Here is a 22694-nt window from a genome sequence, read left to right on the forward strand (position 1 = left end):
TTCTTGAGCAAAAGGAAAAAAATAAAATATGAGGTATGACTATAAACTAAATATAAAACTAAATTTCCTTCCATTCTTTATTTAAAAAAACATTTTTTGAGACCCTACCGTGTGACAGGTACTGTGCTAGGCACCAAGGATTCAGAGACAAGTAAGAAATGTCCATCCCTGTTCTCAAGGAGCTAGGGAAATTCAGACAAGCGTTCATATAAGGATAATGGAATATAATGGGTGCTACTTGCCATGGGGCATGGGGGCAGAGAGAGAAGAGGAGGGGTAAGTTCTAGAAAGGAATTACAGAGGCCTCTCCGTAGGGCTTCTCAAGACATGGTAGCTGCTTTCTCTAGAGCAAATGATTCAAGAGAGAGAGAAGAACCAAGACAGAAGCCAGGAGTTTCTTTATGACTAGGTCAAAAGTTACATACTATCATTTATGCCATATTCTATTGGTCACACAGATCAACCCTGGTGTAGTGTTGAAGGAAACTACAAAAGGGTATGAGTACCGGGAGGAGGAGCACACTGGGGATTGTCATGGAGACTGGCTACCACAGTTCTCTAGAAAGTGATAGGCAGAGGTAATAAGAAATAAGAAGGTACAGCCATTTATTAACTGAGCCATCAACAAATAATCCCCATTATAGGTGTTGATATAAAATGAATAGAAGCACATGGCTTAGGCCTTGAGGCATAAACAGAACCTCTTATTCCTTCCTGAATCTAAATTTTGAGATCTTAGTACCCTCTAGAAGGATGCATGGGGTAAAAATGACAAAATGACGAAGAAAATAAGATGACTAATAATTTGACTTATCTCCCTGGGCACTTGCATAGAGGAGGTAGAGCAGAAGAGAGAGGGCTGAGTCCATGTGTCCACCCAACTGCATAAAGTAGAAAAGAAAGAAAACCATTCCTAGGGACAGCAACCCTGCCCTGATCCCAGACTGCAGCCACTCAAATTAGCATGTCCTCTATCTACCCTTCGGTTGGGGTCAGGAAGCTAGGAAGAGGCAAGATGGCAAGAAGGAAGGAATTGAAAATTCCTTTTTCCTGTAATAAAGGAAATGTTCTCTTATTCATATGAGGAAACTGAAATGTGAAAAGATTAACTGAAGTTTAATGAGTCTATTGCCAAGAAGCCAAGGCAGAAGATCCTAATTTTAAAAAATATTTCAGTTATTTATTTGAGAGAGAGACAGAGAGAGTGACAGAGAGGACAGGTAGGGAGAAAGGGGAGGAGAGAGAGAAGCAGGCTCCCCACTGAGCAGAGAGCCTGATGTGGGGCTCAATCCCAGGACCCTGAGATCACTACCCAAGCTGAAGACAGATGCTTAACCGACTGAGCCACCTAGGCACCCCAAAGATCCCACCTTTTAAATTCAGCCATAGTGGTCATATTGGGTCAAAGATACCGTGATTGCTGTTGAACTTGTGATGTGTTCGTTCGTTCTTTCTCTCTCTCTCTCTCTCTCTCTCTCTCTCTTTTTTTTTTTTTAGCATTTCTTCTTTATGACAGGTATTTGGGTTTTACATTAAGATAACCAAAGATACACGTTCAAGAAATAGAAACATGGGGGTGGCACTGGAATTGTTTATCTCTACCCCTTCTTTTCAGAAGCAAGGCAATTGACATCTCAGGAGCTCATGGTTGGGAATGAAGGCGTGAGCTTAATTCACCCCCAGTCTGGTGCTTTTTCCTCTGTGGCCTATGAAGGGATTCCCGAACATATGCATCCTCTGAGATTGGTTCCTCTTTCCCAGCTGTGCAAGAGGGAGCTGAGGATGGTAGAAAGAGCTCTGGTCTTGGAATCAGAAACCCCAGGTGAAGTACCAGCTCCATTCTGCATAAGTGTGTGTGATCTAGGCACAGTCTCCTTAGTTTTTTCTTCTGATAAATGGATATAGTCATATTTGCCAACCTGTCAGGATGGTTGTAGAGATGAAAGGAGATACTATTTGTGAAAAATATCTATAGGGTTTAGGCACAGATAAGGAAGCTGTGTTCGGAAAACTAAATCTATAAGACTTCCAGCTGCCAAGCTAAAATGGTCATGTCCCTGGCTTCTTACATTTAACTACCACTAGAATTTTTTTTTTTTTCCAATTCTCCATCCTTAGGCATTGCATCCCCTCTTCCTTGCATGATTTTGTTTCTACTGATGGTGGTCCAGCTGAACTCTGGACCCAGAGTTCAAATACTGAGAGAGGCCAGTGATTCAGTTTGCTCTGTGGGATATTTTCTCTTCTCCACAACCACAAGAATGAGCAGGGCATGGGAGTACTACTTTGGAGGGAAAAAAGCAAACACTCCTATCATTTAATTGAAGGGTTAAAAGCTTTAGCTTTGTAGGTGAGTATGGATATTGAGACTGACTGGCAACTGTTCTTGCTAATAATATAGATTTATTATTCTAGAAAATTACTTCAGTCCACAGAGATTCCATGGGGACCAGTGTATGGTCATGGGTTCCATGATAGCAGAACTGTTTGGGAAGGACATTCGCATTTACGCAGTGCTGCCCACACTCAAGGCAGAGTAAGGAGCGAGACTGGTATCATTCTTGCTTTCCAGAGGAGAAAGATGAAGTTCTGAGAGGGTTAGATGGTTGGTTCAAGCTTATAAATGGTGGAATTGAGACTTGAATCCAGGTCTTTTCCCTTCCCGTTGTCCCACATCAGGGAAGGTCCAAAGCATTTTGAATCTATTAGTTTCCCACGTTTGAAAATGAGAGATGTGTGGAGGAATAGAATAACTGAAACAGCTTAGCCCATTGCCCAGTGCTTGGAAATGTCAGGTAAAAGGGAGGTCAAAACATTGATGAAAAATTAGAAGTAAAATCCTCACACTTCTTCTGCCTCTTGACACCAGGCACAGATACACTTCTAATGACAGCTCTTTTTCCTGACACGGTCACCAGAGTAAGAGTTCAACTTCAGGGCCATGAATGGGTAGAGGGTCTGGAAAGTCACAACAAAACACAGAGGACCTAAAACAAGGATTTGAAGCTATGTCAGTCTGGCAAGAAGAAACTGAGTGAAACTCAGGAAGTTCTCAAACACATAGAGATCTATTTTGTTTTACAGCTTTTACAAAAAAAAATCCCAAATAATGTGAACTTCTAGGAAGCAGAGAAGTTAGCAAATTGCCAAGGCATTAATAGTCAGTTCTTGGTACTGTTAGAGCACAGTCTGACTTGCACATCTGACTGAAATATTTTCCTTAGCAAGCATACTCTTTCCTGGGAGGATTCTTAATGTTTCTATTGAAAGGCGACTCATACTTTTGGTAGTCTGTTCACTTCAGTCAGAAAAATGAGAATTTATTGAGCACGTACTGTGTGCTGGGGATAGGTTCCCAAGATGCAAATGTAAACAGAATAGAATACATGCTAACTTTCACAGAGTTTGCAACCTGATGGGAAAAGCAGTTAAGTCAACAACAAGGAACCATAACATGTCCCCTAGAATAGGAGTTAAAATGAAAGTAGGACAAGGTGCTGTGGAAATGCAACAGGGAGGTAGCTAACTCGGTCTTTGAAAGTCAGTGAAAGCTTCCTGGATAAAGTGCCATCTACGCTGAGGCTAAAGGATGAATAAGAGTTCATGGGGGCATATTAGGGTTCACAAGAGAAGCAGAAGGAATTGGTTCACACAGTTACGGAGGCCAAGAATGAAGTTATGGAGAACCAGGAAAGCTGGTCATATAATTCGGTCTGAGTCCAAAGGCCTGAGAACCAGGGGAGCCAAAGGTGTAAGTCCTAGTTCAGGGATGGATGTCAAGCACGTGGCAAATTCATCCTTCCTCTACCTCTTTGTTCTGTTCAGACACCCAATGATAAGATGTCTACCCACATTGGTGAAGGAGATCTTTACTCAGTCTACTGATTCAAATGATGATTTCTTCCAGAAATATTCTCACAGATATGTCGAGAAGTTCTGTTTTACCAGTCATCTGGACATTCCTTAGCGCAGCCAAGTTGACACATAAAATTGACCATCCCAGGGGGTGTATATTTAGCAGATGGAGGAACAGGTACAAAGGAGTGGAGGTGGAGAGTGGATCGTGTTTGGCTGCAGTACTGAGAATAGAGGTGGTTGGAGAGATCAGCGGGGGCTAACCTTGCATACTGTGGTCAAGAGTTGGGACTTCATCCTATCTGGAAACCATCAAAGGGATTTAAGCATGATATCAGATTATCATACTTATGTTCTAGAATGATCATCACTCTGTGTGTATGTATTTCAAAAGGATCTGTGTGGTGATTTGGAGCATGAGGCATAGGATGGAGGACAAGACCAGAAGCAGGATGACCCATAGGTAGCAACTGTAGTCATCCAGGTCAGAGATGAGATGGTCTAGTCCAGGGTCACACTGTTAGAGCTGAAGAGAAGTAGATTTAAGAGCTCCTTAAGGGGGAGATTGAGTCTTACCTTGCTTAACCATGAGGAGTGAGGTAGGGAAGCAGTCAAGGATGGCTCCCACATTTCTGGGATATATGGATGCAGATAGCAGCTCCTGAATGAGAACACTGCCAAAGAAGCAGGTTTCAGAGAGATGTGAAGGAGTTGCACTTGGGGAATTGCTGGGTCTGGGACCCCTAAGTAGAACTGTTCAATACAGAGTAAGAACTATGAGGTTGGCATCTCAGGAGAGGAATTTGAACAGATTCTGGATGTTTTGAGTCATAGGCAAATGGATGGCAGTTGAAACCAAGGTAGAAAATCCCATTGGCAAGGCTAGCTTCAGCAGTCCTGCCTTCAGAGAGGGTCTAGAAGCTCCCACTTTCTCTTGGTTTGTACGTGTCAGACCATACACACGTAGTTAATGTAAGGGCCTATTTAGCCAGAGAGATTCCATCCGGTTAAACAATGACTTTCAATGACTTTGTTGTTTATACAGTAGAACTTAAACTGTCCCTGTCCCCTCCTCCCCGCAGGGGACTTACTTTAAAAATAAGTCCTGGAAACCAGTCCCAGTAACAAAGCCCAAATACAAGGGTGGGTCAGGCCAGGTGGAGGTATCCAATCAGTGGGGGCGCACACGTCTCCCCAGCTACCAAAGAGTATGGGCCCCACCCTTTGGGCGCCTTTTGGGTGCCAATTCTGACCAAGGTGATAGGCTAGTTCAAATATCTACTGTAGGGTAAATTGTAATTCAGTTGATTCAATTGGTCACTTATGTGTGACCTAGCATGACTGTGCAGCTTTCTCTGTGTGTTACAATCTCATTGGCTACCCGTGCATGGCCAGGTCCAAACACATGGCCTTTGCCCTTAAAAGCTAGTCTGTAAGGCAGAGAGAGGTCGCCTCTTTGCAAGAGACGGCCCCGAACAGTCGGTTTGATTCTCGATGCTTGGCGCGAAATAAAGCTTTGCTTGACCTTCACTTTGTATCAGTCTCGTTCCTTTGATCACGGGCCCATTATTGGGGGACCTAACAGTTAAGACAGACGTCCATTCTCAAGTCCCTTTATGTTTTTAAAGTAGTCTCCCTGTGTCCCTAGGACTATTGGGTAAGTTCTGCAGAGAGACACAATGCACACTTTATATGTGTCCAAGGTCCGGGATTGCCAAGCTGTGGCAGAGCTCAGCCCTGGTTCCTCCCTGTGCTCTTCCCACTATAAGGCCTTGAGGTCCCCCTTCCTGACACTCTGTAAAGAATACACTCAATTCCCAGACAGCCGTGATGGCCTGAAATTCATGACAACCTGTAAAGGGCTTCACCTAAGGGAAGCACGGGGACAGCATCTGCCCAGCTCTGTGGATTTGGTTCCTATGTCCGTACTCCATTCCCCTTGTCCTCTCGGTGGCACTCTCCACCCTGTGTTGCCCTCAGCACAGTTTCAGAGCGCCCCTCTCTACCCTCAGCTGGTCTTGGAGGGACGTCTTGACTCCATGGCTCCTAGTCTCAGGACATGTGGTCATTCACTGGTTTTAAGAGGTGGCCCCACCAGCACATGCTTGAAGGTGAGGAGAGAAAGTTTTCCTGCTGGTCCAGGAAGACATGGTAAGTGGAGAAGAGATTAAAAAAGAAGAGAGAAACAGAGATCATTTGGGCTTGGGGCTTTGTTTTGTTTTTGTTTCTGAACAGTGGACTTTTTTTTCCAAAGAATTCTTGAATGGGACTCCAGTTCATAAGATGATTTAAAAAACAAAACAAAACAAAAAGAACTTCTCTGACAGAAGAAGGAGCCCTGGGGGCCAAGCTAGCCCCCTCACCCCACACACACTCAGCCAGGCCCTTTGCCCAGCGGCTTTGAGGCTTCTTGGAACACACTTGAAAAACAGTCATTTAGTCCCCGCCCTTGTGATGCTGGAAGATACAGAAGAATGAGAGCTTGCACCGTCGGGTCAGACTCCCCTGGTCTGAGCCTGGCCACACCGCCTATTAGTTGTGTGATTTGGGACAAGTTATTTCAATTCTCTGAGCCTCTGATTGACCATCTGTAAAATGGGGGATAGTAAGTACAGAATGGCTGTGAGCGTTGATACAGAAAAAATGTCTCAAGCACGGAGTACTGTGCTCAGCGTTTAGTGTAATCTCAACCAGCAAGTATTGTTTCTGTTTGTTGTCAAACATTTGGATTTTTCAAGATGAGCTGGAAATTTGGATTTAAAAAAACGATTTTTAATTTATGTATTTGAGAGAGAGAGAGAAAGTGCACAATTAGGGTGGGGAGAGGCAGGCAGAGAGGGAGGAGCAGGCGCCCTGCTGAGCCCAAGGCAGACACTTGACTGACTGAGCCACACAGGCACCGACATTTGGATTTTTAGAAGACAGGCTAGCAATTTGGTCTTTTTGTGAGACTCTCGCAACTTGTTAATGTTGGCAAGTAATTGATTTTTTAAAAAATTGGTCTGAGCTAAATGAGATGTCCTCCAGCGCTCAGTTAACTATTCACTGGAGTGAATAGTTAACACACGGTTATGCGTGGCACATACCATGTGTGGTGAAGCGTGTACGAGGGGGAGGGGCAGGAGGCTGAGCAGCCTGGGGAGAGGAAGAGGCCCAGAGCTGCGTGTGCGTCCGTGGGCAGGGGGTTGTGGGTTGTGGTGGTTGGTAGAGATTGGGCCCTGTTTTCCTGCTGTGGGGTGGATGGATGTTTCTGGGCGTGGCGGGAACATTCTCTTCCCTGGCCTGCTGAGATGGGACGAGGATTCACAAAGGCAGAGCTGATCCCAGCACTTCGATGTTGCACTCAACTCAGGAGTTTCTACTGACCCAGCCTTTACTTGAAATATGATTGTTTTGTTCATCATGGATTATGTTGCATTAACTTTAAGTTTTTAAAATACTGCATTAAAATATATGCCCACGGGGCGCCTGGATGGCTCAGTGGGTAAGCCTCTGCCTTCGGCTCAGGTCAAGATCTCCGGGTCCTGGGATCGAGTCCCGCATTGGGCTCCCTGCTCAGTGGGGAGCCTGCTTCCCCCCCCCTCTCTCTGCCTGCCTCTCTGCCTACTTGTGATCTCTTCCTGTCAAATAAATAAATAAATAAAATCTTAAAAAAAAAATATATATATATATATGCCCACATCAGTTACTCAGTTTGGGGGCATCCCTTCAAACTTTGTGCCCAAGATTAGCACCTCACTCTCGTCACCCAGCCCAGTCATGATTTAGTGGACTATCTGTGTACCAGGCTGTCTGTCTGAGGCCAGTGCTCGGAGCAGGTGGACACTGGGGAATGCAGAGCGGTTCCGGTCGTAGCCAAAGCAAACAGTCTCTAAGAAACAAAGCTACTGGAGAAGAGGAGGGGAGGAGCAACACATTCCACAGGCAAACAGGAACTGTTTCCAGAAGATTTATTCTTTTGGATTCTTGGCATTTCTTCTTTCTCCAGTTCTTCGGTAAGGAAATGCATGGACTGATTTCCAGGGGATCAACTGTGACTTGCGCCTCCCCAAGCTTGCAAACAGCCTTCCCCTTTGTTCCGTTATGAAACGTACAGAGATTCCATTCAGAGGAGCTCAGCTGTTCAAGAAGAAAACTATTTCCCCTGAAGCATCTCTCCTCCAAGGCTTCTGTGAAATCCCAGCACTGGGTCTGGAGCTGCCTGTGGGGCCCAGCCCTGGGGCTTCTGGATCAGGGCAAGATCTCAGGTAGCTGGGTCTGTCTGGGAAGCCACAGGCCTGCGAGCCCTGTCTTAGTGCAGCTGGACTTCTGCGTGTCCAGGGTAGGCAGAGCCACTAGAGGCCCTGTCCCCTCTGTGGGGCCGGTGGCTGCTGGAACCCTTCAGTCACTCCCAGGAATCCCACCTGCCTGAAGGACAAGGCCTGGGAGTTGGGCGGAATCAGTAGGAATTCTAGATGAGTTCAACTGTTTCAGACAAAGGGAAAAAGAGACCAAGAGATTGAACTTCGTCCCTTCACCCAACTTAAGAAATCAAACATTACAGATAGGAATCAATACCCCCCTTACACAACTTAAATGTCCGCCCTTGGGAGAATGGACATAGAAATGCAGGCCTGTTCGAGAATATTCTCCAGCAGGTAACGCAAGTGAATCAGAGCTGTGTGTGTCATCACAGATGACCTTAAATACATTGTTGCCCTTGATTCTTTCTATGGTTGTTTCCTGGGAAACTGGAACTGACTTGCTCTAAGAGAGCGCTCAGCTCGGGACAGGACCTGAGGACCCCCACTTTCTTCTCTTCCTTTTCTTCCGTCCTGTCCTGTGATTCCTTCCTCCCCCCCTACCTCCTTGATTCTCTTCTCTTGCCTCCTCCAATCTTGGGTTATATTCTTTCTGCCTCTCCTGCTTCTCTCCTCCTTTTCTTTTCTTTTCTCTTAATGGGAGAAGCCTGGGGGAGGGGTGTGGGAATGCACAGAGGTGCGTGTGTGTGCGTGTGTGTGTGTGTGTGGACGTGGTTAACACCCAGCTTGGACCAGAGGTGCCGTGCACACACGACTTCATGTCAATTCTTTATTATCCCCATTTTAAGACTGGGAAAACTTATGCACAGAGAGCTTGGAAAATGGGCCAAAGCTCTACAGTTAAAAATAGCTAAACTGAGGCGTGAAGTCGAGTCGGAATCTAGACTCTGGTTCTTCCCACCTCCCAACACACGGCCGAGGGCACAGCCTTTTCCTCCCTCCTGCCTTTTCTCTCTTCCTTTACCAAAAATGTCCCATCTTGCCTACTACTGCAGCTGCCAGTCTTGTTGCTATGCCTTCTGTTATACATCTCGAGAACACCATAGGTTAGGGTTTATCAAATGCTCTCGTGAACAAGATTTTCTTTGGTCCTAAAGCCCCCCTGTGAGGAAGGTGTGGCCAACACTAAGACCACTCTGTAAGTAAGAACCAAAACTCAGAGAGTCTGGGGCTGTGCTGAGGGCCATGTAGCCGTGGGCTGCTTTTCTGTCCCTGAGTCTGAGTCCCGGCTCCTTTGGTCACTCTGCTTCACCAGACCCTCTAAAGCCAGGGGACCGCTTGAAGTCAAGTGCTGGTCATTGGAGACACGTGATGTGTGTGAAACCAGACCCTGTCTTTAAATTTTGATATTTTGTTCATCAGGGATTTGGGGGACATTAATTTTGAGTTTTTGAACTATTGCATCAAGGTATCATTTATGTGATTTATGTGATTGCTGGGGTTATTCGGTGCCTTTAAGTTTTGCACTGGAGGTGATGCCTCACTTTCCTCACCCTCGTCCCAGCCCTGTCCTTACTTGGTTCCAGAACTGCGCTGTGTCTGTTTTTAATGAGAGGAGCATGTGCCAGCTGGTTTTGTAATAGTGCCGCCTGGCTGCCTTCTCTGACCCTTCTCCATTAGTTTGGTTCAGAGTCTCACTTGCCCAAGTCCTCTTCTGGGAATCCTGTCTGATCAGAGTGATTCCGTGGAAGCCAGTGAGGACCTCAGCCCTCGCTGCAGGGACAGTGATGTCTCAGCAAGAAGAGGGCCGCTTTCTTCCACAGGGCCCTGGCTGTCAGTAGATGCCCAGTGCTTTGAGCTAGGTAGAATAATGAAGTCTTTTTCTGGGAAGGGACTGTTTGGGAATAAACTTCCATGGGTACCTCCTCCCATACCCGCCAGCCCCCACTCCCGGCTGTTAGCTGTTAGGGAAATAGAAGGAACAGCTTGATCAGGGTTTTTCCTAGAAAAGCCCTTCGATGGGCCCATTATGGAAAACGGAGCTGTTTCTGTTTTCTTTGATTAATCACAGTGTCCTGTTTCCCAAAGCAAATGTGGCCTTGGGTCTTCCAACATACACAGCCGCAAAAGAAGGACAGTGGCTCCCTGGAGCTTGACAAGGACCCCAAGACTGGGGTAAGGGGGAGATGTGTAGCCCTGTCCTCAAGGACTTGGCTCTTTGAGGAAGCTCAGGTTACCCATTTCCTTTGTGTTTTTCTGCCAGTGCGAACAGGAGAAATATTAGCCTTTAAAGATTTCTTTATAGTTCCTTGAAAGCTGGTGGGATGAAGTCAGCCAGAGAATTATATAACAGTAAAGCTCATTTAAAGCAACAGCATCTTTCTAGAAGGCTGTGGTGTTTCATTCATCAGTTTTTGTCACTAATTAGAAAGAAAAAGATACTAATTTTGTGGGGGAAAAAATAGAGGGGGACCCCACCACACACTCCTGCTCCCTTCCTTTCTGTTCTTTCACTGGAGGGATACAATTGCTCAGGTGTTGATTAAAACAGAAAATAGAAATCCTCCTTCAAGGAAGACAAAAGAAAATCAGTTCATTAACCTTAGGCAGCCATAGCATTCTTAATCTTGTTTGAATTCAGAAGGGAAAAAAAAATAAAAAAGAGAAAAGCTTTCTAAAGCACTTGTTTGTTTTAATTTGAGAGTCTTGGGAATTTTATAAGTATTCAACTCTTTTCTCCTTTGGAAGGGAGCCCCGCCCTTGGCAGCAGGGAAGGATCCCACCATTGGGATTGGGCTGCTCCGCTGTTGTATGTGGTACCTTCTACCTCTCAGAGGGCAAGAGGGGCCATTACCGCAGCTGATCGCCCCACTCCCTGCATTTGCTTTTGTTTTTCTTCCCATTTTAGAGACAAAGAAACTGAGGCCCAAGGATTCTGTGACTTGCCAGGCATCACACAGCTCAGCTGGAGACCAGATTCTGAGATTCTGTCTCTGTCTCTGTAGTCACTGGCGTCACCCCACCCCCCACCCTCAAGAACCACCATCTCCTTTCCTATGTAGCGGGGTGACTTGGCCTTCCAGGGGACATAGGGCAAGGTCTGCAGGTAATTTTGGTTGTCCCAGCTAGGGGAAGGAGGACAGGTGGAGGTGCTCCTGGCTCCTAGTGGATGGAGGCCAAGTGTGCATCCTGGAATGCGTGGAAGGCTCCAGCGAGGAAGCATCCGGCCCCACACAGCCGGACAGTGCTGAGGCCGGGAAACCGGGGTCCACTGTGGGCTCGGCCGCAGAGGGAGCTTCCAGCCCCCCGACTTGCCTGGGCGTCCTCTGCTCGGCCACAGTCTTGGCCTCCCTCCTGGGACTGCCACAGGAGTTAAAGTCGCGTCCCCCCGTGCCCTTTGGCGGTGGCCAAGAGTCCCCGCCGGAGCTGATGGGGTTTCTAATTTCTAGTCGCAGGGCGTCTGGCTGCACTTCGCAGCAGGCCGGCTGGCAGCAGCCCGTGGTACTGGGCGGCCTGGGGCTCCGGGCACCTGGGAACAGGCCGGGCGGAGGGGGCGTGGAGCACGCGCTCTCCCCTTCCGACCCAGGCGGCAGCGGCAGCCCCTGCCAGAAGATGGCCTATTGAACATTTCCAGGAATAGCACTGCCAAGCCTGTCAACTGCTTTCTTGGAAATTCACTCAATCAGGATGGCGGGCCTCCAGCCGGGAGAGCACAAAGCCCGGCCTGGAGCTCGGAGCTCCGAACCGGCAACGCCCGGCTGCAGGCAGGCCGCCCCGGCGCCCTGCGGAAGGGGAGCTGTGCTCCTGGCCTCTGGAACCCCGCAGCTTCTGGAGTCCTCTGCAGCCTCTCTCCTTCTCAGTGGCGAGGGGAGAGGTCACACGTCTCGGAAGGCCCGAAGCCCTGCCAGCCTCCTGCGACTCCGTGACCTTCACAGGCCCGCTGTGTTTGTTCAGACCCCAGCGGGCGAGACGGGGGTATGAATGGTCAGAGCGGACAGACCTCAGCTTCTGGGGGAGCTGCGGCTCTCGCCCCTCCCGTCAGCCTTGCTCCCAAACGGAGCCAAAGGATCCTCAGAAAGGGAGAGGATTTTCTGCCCACCCCTCCCAGCACTGCCCCCAGTCACGCCGAAGATGAGGCAGATAAGAGGCAAAGATGGGATGTGGAAAGAAAAATCCTGTGGTCACCCGCTCCCCCTCCCCCACTGCAGAAGTAACCTTTTCCCTTAACAGAGGCCTGACATTCCTACTGAAGTTTGACAACCCACCGCCTACCCCAGCTCTCTGACCTACAGCTTTTCCAACTTTTGGGGTGGCCCAGCAGCTGGCAGGGCTGGGGGATGCCCCAGGAAAGTCAGCTGCCGTGAGAAGAACAACTTGAAAATGTAAGCAGCATATAAAAGCAAGAAACCAAATCCTCTCTCTTGTTTGGGGGGTTCAGACAATATTGGTTACTCGCCTTTTTTCAATTATTACAAAGCTTATCATGGAGCAGGTATGGAACATTTTTTTATTTCCAAGAACCACTGGCTCACAGGACCAATGCTATTTTAGGAACACACTGGGCTTCAGTTAGTTGGGGGTAGGGTGCCAGATAGGATATCAGATGTCCAGACAAATTTAACTTGCAGGAAGATAACAATTTTTTTTTTGGTGTAAATATGCCCCAAAATATTATTAGCTGTTTATCTGCAGTTCAAATTGACCTGGGCGTCATGTGTTTTTATTTATTCAACGTGACATTCTGTTTGGGGGTACACTGACATAGTTGTTAAGTTTGATAACAGGGAACATTCAACACAAGGGAAAAACCATAGCAGTTGCGGGGGGAGGTGGTGGGAAGGGAAGGAGGAGGGTAGTAAAGAAGAAGGAAGGAGAAAGATTGGAAAAAAGAGAAATATACATTGTGTAGGAGGAAGAGATCGAAGTGAAAGAGAAACAGGAAATGCTGAAGAGACAGAGAACAACAGGAACATTCCTGAAGGGCCTAAAATGCTTGATGAATTATGATTGTTCCACAGTGTCATTTCCCTGGGAAATACTGCTTTTTTGGTTGCCTGTTTCGCCTGGATCTTCTGCTGCTTTGCTCGATCAGGTAAAACCAACTGTGGCCACTCAGGAGAAACAGGTCTCTAAGCTGGGGTGGCAGCGGCTGGGCCAATATTACCGTGGGGTCAGGTTGACACCAAACCCGAGGCTGTATCCTACCCCCAGACCCATCCCCCCAACACCAACACCCACACCCACGTTGTTGTCCTTAGTGGAGTGGGGATTTTGAAATAGGTCTTCCCATAAACTCCAGTGGGGAGCAGGAGACACTGACCAAATGTCCCACCTTATCGTGACCCTATTCCAGATACATGCTCAGGCTGTGTCCATGTGGAAGTTTATCATTACAACAACATTTACTGAGTATCTACTCTGGGCCAGGTGGGTGGGAGTTGGGGGTACTTTATATACATTATCCCAACTGACCCACCCTGATGTAGGTATTATTATAAATATATGTATATTTTTACTCTTTTCCTAATGTAAGGGAAATCATGACTGCCAAAAGTTAAGCTGTTGTCTCAAAGTCGGTTGGTGGGTGTTGGGGCTGAGATTTGCCTCAAGTCTGCCTGACTCCCAGCTCACGATTCATCCTTGCCCCTGTGGTCAGACTGAGGGTTCAAATCCCAGCTCCATTATTCACAGGCTGTGTGGCCTTGGGCAAGTTACTTAATCTCTCTGTGCTTGTTTCATTGTCTACAAAACCGGGATAAAATGGTACCTATCTCAGTGAGCTGCTCTGAAGATTTAAGGAGTTAGTACATGTCGGGCACTTAGAACCTGGGACTTGACTCCCCTGACTGCATCCAACCCTTCAGCAATTCTGTGAAGTAGTTAATGCTATTATCCTTCTTTACCTATGAGGAAGCTGAGGCCCAGAGGGGCTAATTAACCTGTTCAAAGGTAAGTGGGAGAGCTGAGTTTCCAAACGCAGACAGACTAATTCACAGCCCATACTTGTAGATTCTGCCTCCTGTCTGTTTACTTTTATGCATTCATCTCGCGGTTTCTGGGTTTTACCATCGGGACGTTATGCTGGTAGCATTTTTGCCTACTTAATAGCTGTGAACAAGGTACGGGATCTTCCTTACAACTACCAAATACTCATCCTTCATAATAGAATTACTCAGAAGATTCATTTTTTCTGAGTTTGCTCCCGATCACTGTTTCTTGGTAATGACTCTAGTAGTAAGGCTAGGCAGGCTAGACCAGGCTGAGGTGCAGTAACAACTAATCCCTGAAATCTCAATGATTTATCCCAGCAAAGGCTTATTTCTCCCTTATGGAAAGTCTAAGGATACTTCGTGTGGCTGAGGTAGACAGTGGTGGAAGACAAGATCTGGAAGGGGACGTCAGTGGGACCTACAGAACCTTGAGGGCCTTGTGACCTGTGTAAGGACTTTGCTTTTACTCCTGCTTTCAAAGCTCCATTGCCTCCTTATGGTCTTCAGGACTCTGTCCTGCCTCCTCGAACACTCCCAGCGCACACACACTGAACTCCTCTCAGTCCCCGACAGCGGTGGTTTTCAGACTTGGGGGTGCATCAGGATCCCCTGGGGGCTTAAAGTCAGATTGCTGTGGTCCACCCACAGAGTCTTTTGCCGGGGCTTAAGAGACTGCAAATCTAACAGGATCCCAGGTGACGGTGATGCTGCTGGTACTGGGACCACTCTCCAGTCTGGTGCCACAAGCTCCCTCTCACTTTTGGGCCTTTCTGCTTCCCCAGGAAAGCGTGCCTGGATGCCTGGACAGTGCTGACCACATCCTTTGTGAGGCCCAGCACAGAATGAAAATACAGGCCCCTCGTTTCAAAAGTAGGAAAGAAAGGACAAAGGTAAAATATAAAACTTTTCTTTTAAAAATATTTCATTTTTCATAAAATGTAGTAAAAACAATAGTGATATATGAGTAACAATATGGCCAAAACATATTTTGATGTCATAATTTTTTATAATATAATAAATAATATGGATTAATATGATGTCAAGATTTTTCTGGTTTGCTTTCCTACATATTCATTCATTAGGTTGTAAACATTTTTACTTTCAGCAGTTTCATTTTCAGTTCATGCAATGAAAAGTGATGTTAGTGGCCATTGGTAAATGCAAGGTCACAAAAACGTTTTGATAAATCTAATTTCGACAGTTGAAATCAGATCTACAGAGGCGGCTATGGCTGGGGCAGCATATTTTATAGACTGTGACAACACTGGGATACATTTTTCATAAATTATTTTGAAATATGAGTTTTAGTACATCTGGAGGTGATGATGCTGTGGAACCATTTTTCTAAAAAGAGTTAACTCTTTGTACAAATCACTTTTATGTTCTGAATTTAATATGTGAATTTATATTATTATAAATAATAAATTATTTATAATATTATAAATATAATAAGTAATACTAGTCAAGTAGTATTTATATTATTGAACTCATGTTAATTATATGATTTTTACATACAAATATAATATTTTAATATTGCCATTTCCTCTGACAATTCCTGCAGCTTGTGGAGGACATACAAGAAACCAAAAGCAGCTTCACGATTTTTATATAATTCAAAATGCCCCCTTATGCATTCTATCACTGGATTTCAAATCCAAGGAAAATTAGGACTGTCTTCCTTGTTATTGTTGGTTTATCTCAGACTTTCTATGAAGATAGTACTCTATTATTCTGTTGACTAGGACCATCTTTATTTTTAAAAAAAATTTTATTTTTTAAAGATCTTATTTATTTATTTGACCGACAGAGATCACAAGTAGGCAGGGGGAGGAAGCGGGCTCCCTGTTGAGCAGAGAGCCTGATGTGGGGCTCGATCCCAGGACCCTGGGATCATGACCCGAGCCAAAGGCAGAGGGTTAACTCACTGAGCCACCCAGGTGCCCCGACTAGGACCAGCTCTAAAATTAATTTCCATTTCCCGGCCCATGGATATTTGGTCTGCAATGCCGCTACTGTTTTCAAAGCCAGAAATTATAAATTCTTTGAACAATGTTAATAACTCCTGGATATCCATTATTACGTCATTGCAAACACTTATTCTGTAATACTGCTGACAGACTTGCCTACCTGCGTGCCAGAAGACCCTTAATGTCTGCAGGTGCTCCAGGGACCGGCTCCGGGGACAGACACACAAGCCGCAAGACGGTTTTCCAGGGTGCATCCCAGGGCGGCCCCTCCCCCACGGCTGCCACCGCTGCCTCCACCTGTGGCATCGGGTACTGCCCGGTCGTCGTCAACCCCCAGGGCTCCTGCCAGCCACAGGGGTGCCCACTGTCACCTGACCGCCAGGCCGGCCGCTGGCGCTGCCCAGTGGCGTGCGTGCAGGCTGGAGTAGGCCCATGGGTCCCCTAATGCCTGGCATAGCGCCTCTCCGTACTTGCTTACTCTCCCGTATCCCTTCTGACTTCACGAATTCAAAAATGAAATGATAGAGAATTTCCAGACTATGACAAGAGAGCATTAAACCCACCTAGTGTCCCTTCTGAGTGGGCTCCCTGTGACTGTCCAGGGTGCATGCCCCTGGAGCCCGTCCTGTTCCTGGATGGAGTGACTTCTGCCAGGTTTGCCCACGGAGCATACTGTAGTATGTAATTCTCTGACAATGTGGCATCGTACATTATTTGGTGTAGGTTTTCCCCACTAGGCAGGGTCAGCAAACCAAATCCAGCCTGCTGCCTGATTTTGTGATATGGATTTACTGCAACCCAGAGCACCCACTTGTTTCTCTCCTGCCTATGGCTGCTTTTTTTTTTCTTTTCCTTTTTCTTTTCTTTTGCCTTTTTTTTTTTTTTTTTGAGTTAGGTTTTTCTTTTCTTTCTTTCTTTTTTTTTTTTTTTCATTATGTTCCGTTAGCCAGCATGTGGTACATCGTAAGTTTTTGTGGAAGTGTTCAACGATTCATTAGCTGCTTATAACACCCAGTGCTCATCACCACACGTGCCCTCCTTAGTGTCCAGCTCTCAGTTACCCCATCCCCCCAACCCCCTCCCTGCTGTAGCCTTCAGTTTGGTTCTGGGAGTCCAGAGTCTCTCATGGTTCCTCTCCCTCTCTGATTTCTTCCCATTCAGCCCTCCTTTGCCCTGATTTTCTATTACAATGCCTGAGTTGAGTAATGCGACAAGGAATGTTTGGCCCACAAAGCCTAAACCATTTGCTCTCGGGTCCTCTAGGGAATGTTGCTGATGCCTGCACTATACTGTAAAATTTCTGAAGGCAGGCATCATGTCTGTCTAGAACAGTGCCTGGCTTATAGAAGAAGCTCAGCCAACATTTGTTGAAAACAAACAAGCAAACAAAATGAATACATGAAGAGCATAGTATTTTTAAATGAATTTAGTTTATCTTTTAAAAAAACCATGTACATTTTATTTGACTTCATTTTTTGGTTGTTTTTATATAAAAATTATGTTTTAAATTACCTACCATACTGTGAAACGGACTCTCCAAGGACATTGTAACGTGTTTGTCTTGTGGCTTGGCATACCCCCTGAGGCCCTGCAACACACCTCAGTCTGAAGGAGCACACGCACTGAATATCATTCATCACTTAACAAATATTTATCGAGCAAAGCACAGGGTTAGGCAATATGACAAGAGTAATACTAATTCACACTTGTGTCTTCCCAGTAGACCTATAAAGCCTGCAGACCAAAGGAGAAAAGACCAGCGAACCTGCTCTGCACAAAGGCAAATAGGTAACTATTCGATAAAAAAGTGTTAAGTACAGAAGGAAATTTCTGGATTGAATGCTTTGGGTTTTCAGAGTCAGGACACATTCCTTTTTGCTGTGAAATCAGGAGAGGCCCCCTGCCAGTCATTCTGTTTGGTCTCAGATCCAATCCCCGTCCTGCGCTTTGCTCGGCCCTGCAAGAAGCTGACTCCTGCAAACTCCATTTCTCTGACTGCCCTGCCGACTGGCTGCAGCTGGAGTCAGTAAGTGGGAGGCCATAGGGAAAGATGGGAGGGCTGGAAGAAAGGAGAAGCCAGGATAGTTCTCTCCTCTCTCTCAGCCTCTTCTCTACCTGTCCAATGGAAGAAAACAATAGTATGTTTTCACAGGTTTGTTTGTTTTTTAATGAGAATTAAATGAGCTAAGGCATGCAAAATGTTTAGCCCAGTAGCTATAAATGTTTTATACCCAGTAAGTATGTATAACAAGCCTTCAAAGAATAGAGCTACTATTGCTTTTAGCCTCACTAAGGGAAGTGAGATAGACTGCAGTGATCTATTAGTAATGTCTGCTAAGAGTGCCGTGGTGAGAGCAATCCTATGCGGGAGGATTATTTACCAACCCTGAGATTTTGGAGCTGTATCATGGATAGATTTGTTAGGTCTGGCAAATGGACTGACAGATTCCACATACTAGAGACAGACTAAGGTAATGGAAGAAACCTAATAATTGGAATAGGGATATCAAAGTAGGCAACCCATGAGAAAGAATAGGTCTGGGAGGCAAGATTATGGATTCATTTTTAGACAAGAGTGTTGGGCTTTTCCCACTTACAAACAAACAAACAAACAAAACAACCCAGAAGAATCACAAACCGATGATACACTTGAAGATACCTCAGGAGATGTGGTTTTTTGAAAGAGATACACTTAACGTGCAGTGAGTTAGCAAAGAAAACCATCTCAAAAGTGACATATTCAGGCCTCATGGAAAATTGGAAAACCATTCAGGAAACCATAGCAACTCCAGTTACTGGAGTGTGGTCTCCTCTGAAGAGAAAAAACCATTGTTCTGTACTTAGCAATTCTTCCCTGCTTAGGACACCCTCTGTCTCTGCTTCCCTCTCTTTCCTATTTTCTTCTTCCTGCCTGTCTTTCTGCTTATTTTTCTGGGCGTTGCTTTTGTGCTTTCCAGCAGGGCCACGTGCTCAGCCCAGGCTGCCTCACAGTCTCCTCTTTAAGTCTAGCTCACATTGGATGTCTTTGAGCAAGCACAGTGGTCCCCCAGTGCAGAGTGTAAAGACCCACGTGACTCAGACAGTGCTGTGTAACCAGTTTCATGGCCAGTCTAGTGTTGACGTCGCGAGTGAGCTGGAGATGTCACTGAGATCTCGGTGAAGCTACAAAGTAAGATTGGGTCTTGGTGGAGAGCATTGAGGATATTTAATTATGCCTGCTATTCTACATCTCATACGAATTTGATCATTCCAGGTCAAAATCTGTCCAAGATGTAGGGCAAAGACACCAGAAGTTATTTATGAAAAAGACAGTTGTTTTAATGGAACCAGGAAGTTAGACAATGTGTGGCTGGAGGGGTTTTCTTGCTGTCCTTTATAGGGACTTGACTGATTTTTTTTAAAATTTTTATTTATTTTTATTTTTTATTAACATATAATGTATTATTAACTCCAGGGGTACAGGTCTGTGAATCACCAGGTTTACACACTTCACAGCACTCACCATAGCACATACACTCCCCAATGTCCATAACCCAACCACCCTCTCCATACCACTCTCCCACCCCCCACCGCCCCCCCTCCCCCCGCGGCAACCAGGACTTGACTGATTTCTTAGAGGAACAACTTAGAAATCAGTTTGGAAGGGTGAGTGTGATGAAGTTAGGGTTTTCTTACTGCCTTGAGAGCTTGAGAAAACAAACAAAACAACCCAGCCCTCTGTGATTCTTCCCAGAACTCTTCAAATCCAAGATATCCATCTTCACATTGGAACATGACGGACCCAGAGCTTGCAACACACATATTCCAAGGATAAGCTGGTGCAAACTCTTTTACATGTGTTGCTTTAAAAAGAAAGAGAAGGAGAAAAAAGAGGAGAAAGAGAAAGAGAAGAACAAAAAGTTAAAAGAAAAAAACTTAATGTTTCAAAAATCTATTACTGATGAAGACCAAGGGAGCTGTGAGGGGCCAGGGGGCTGCTTGCTCCTAAAATCCCAGGTGAGGACAAATAGGACAACTCTTTATGGACTGACACCGGAGAGGAAGTATACATGATTTTGTTTTCATCCTCAAGGGAGAAGCGCCGCAACATGCAAAGTCTTTTCTTAAAACAAAAATAATAAATGTCACAGACACAATTGAAGAAGTGGAGAATTTTAAATGAAAGAAAAATAGCCAGCATCCGATCTTCTCACCATATCCCATTATTATATAAGTGGTTTTTTAATCATCGTTATTCACAGGCATAAGTAATTTTTATGCCATTGTCTTCTGAGGCTCTTGGGCTCACCTCGCGGGACTTCTGGGCCTGAATGCTATCTCAGCACACGCAATCTACATGACTTGACAAGCCACTTATAAACTCTGTGGGCCGCGGTTTCCTCATCTGAGCAGTAAGTATGAGAATAGTAGCTACTTGAGGGTTAAACGAGATACCTACAGAGCGGCCGGTTCAAGGGCTGGCACCCAGTCACTTGTAACCGCTACGACTATTCATCATGAACGTGAGCCAGTTTTGTCATCCCAGGTTAGCTGGGGCAGGGTCATTTGGCAGGTGAAGTCTGCATTTGCCTCCCCATTTTTTTCTCTCTCTCCTACAGTGAGGTGATTCTGAGTCCTCTTCCACTAGCTGCCTCAGCCCCAACTCAACCCAAGATGGAAGCATAACACACGTTGTTAAGTGAGCACCCAGGAGGTGCTAGAAGGACGCACACGAAGACTTAGGAAAACACAGCAATGATGCCCGCTGGTCCCAGAGTGCACAGTACTCCAGTGCACGCCACATGCTTCATGGGCATAAGCCGAACCAGCACCCAGAAGGGGGGCCATGAGGAGAAATGTGTTTCTCAGGAAGGTTATGGGCTGAAGTGTGTCCCCAGAATCATACGTTGAAGCCCTCAACCCCCAGTCCCTCAGAATGTGACTGTATTTGTAGATAGGACCTTCAGAGAGGTGAGTAAATTAAAATTAGGGTGGGCTCTCATCCAATTTGAGAGGTGAACCGGTAAGAGGAAATTTGAATCAGGGATGGATGCGCCCCAGGGAAGGTCGTGTGAGGACACAGTCAGAAGGTGGCTACCTCCAAGCGAAGGAGAGAGGCCTCAGAGGAAACCAGATGACACCTTGATCTTGGACTTCCAGCCTCCAGAACTGTGAGGAAATCAGTATCTGTTGTTTCCGCCACTGGGTCTGTCGTATTTTGCTGTGGCAGCCCCAGCAGACATATATGGTTACACAACTTTTAAGAGCTCCGAGGGGTGCTCAGCCTTGAGAAGGAAGGAAATTCTGACCCATGCTACAACACAGATGAACCCTGAGGACATGACACTAAGGGAACTAAGCCATCATAAAAGGACAAATACTCTGTGACTCCATTCAGATGTGGTATCTCGAGTAATCGAATTCACAGAGACAGAAGAAAAATGGTAGCTGCCAGGGGCCAGGGCAGGGAATAATGGGGAGTTACTATTTAACGGGTACGGAGTTTCAGTTTCGCAAGATGAAAAGAGGGCTGGCGGTTGAGAGTGGTGATGGCTGCCAACAGTGTGACTGTACTTAATGCCAATTGAAAAAAATGGTTAAAATGGTAAATTTTATGACATGTGTGTTTTACACAATAAAAACTTAATTAAAAAAAAAAAAGGGTTAGGGGGCTCCGCTCTTCCTAAAGTTCAGTCTCACTGAAATCTTGGCTAATTGCTGTTGGAGAGATGAAGGGAGGGAGTTGGAGGAGGCGGAGGGAGCGGGGCAGACAGGACTCAGGGCTAGCAAGGCCAGCTTCCTTTTGCTGCCCCATCAGAAATGTGCTGCCCTGGCCCTGCCTGCTTTTGAAAGCCAGAGTTGCAATGCATGCCCAGGATCCTTGCCCTTGTCAGTAATGATAATGGAGGAGAACATGACTTCCAAATGGGATGCTGAAGTCCCTGAGGTTTTTGTTTCTGTTTTTTTTTTTTTTTTCTTTTAATGCCTTTTTCCTCTTGTTTCTCAGCAACTCCTGGCCCTGCTCTTTATCCCACACAGAAAGAACACACATTCTCAGCAGTGGTCAAAACACTTTTCACTTTCTCCCACAGCAACAACACATCTGAACACATCTGAACAGCCTTTCCCTAAGGCATGGGTTTCCATGCCAAGCCCAAGACCTAAGGAGTTTGGGCCCTTGGTAGCTGCCCACTGTTTTGGTTTGGACTAAGCGATATGGCCCTCACTGGGGAACCCCAAAGCACTGCACCCGTGGAGTCTGAGAAAGGCATGTGGTCCAGGCTCTGTCTCTCTTTGTCTGTCCTCTGCCTCGAGCCCCCGGTGTGAACCCTCCAGGTGTGCCATGTACTCGCTTTAGGACCTGTGAGTCAGAAACCTCTGTTTTAGTTTCTCTCGCAGCTTACCATCTCCACTCTGGGCTCCACTGAACAAAGTCAGAGCATGCAGACAGCCCCAAACGGAGGGACATCCTCCAACATAACTGGCCTTGAACTGTTCAAAAGATGTCAGGGGTCATGGAAGACCAAGGGAGCACTAAGAAGCTATCCCAGACTGAAGGAGACAAGATACAGCCCATGGTAACCTGGTTCTGGACTGGATTGTCTCGCCATAAAGGACATGATTGGGAAGACTGGCACAACTCAGCTGGGGCTGAGGACTAG

At 46.1% G+C, this 22694-nt stretch overlaps 1 long non-coding RNA gene across 1 annotated transcript; it reads left to right on the forward strand.

The window, feature by feature from the left end:
• The first annotated feature begins 11638 nt into the window (after positions 1-11638).
• LOC308338033 lies at positions 11639-21681 on the forward strand. The gene is made up of 6 exons (XR_013966362.1): positions 11639-12478; positions 13115-13188; positions 14869-14976; positions 17774-17841; positions 19787-20444; positions 20652-21681. It is a non-coding gene; the product is annotated as an uncharacterized lncRNA (long non-coding RNA).
• The last annotated feature ends 1013 nt before the right edge of the window (positions 21682-22694 follow it).

Source organism: Martes martes (genome assembly GCF_963455335.1).
Source record: "Martes martes genome assembly, contig: scaffold_130, whole genome shotgun sequence".
NCBI lineage: Eukaryota > Metazoa > Chordata > Mammalia > Carnivora > Mustelidae > Martes > Martes martes.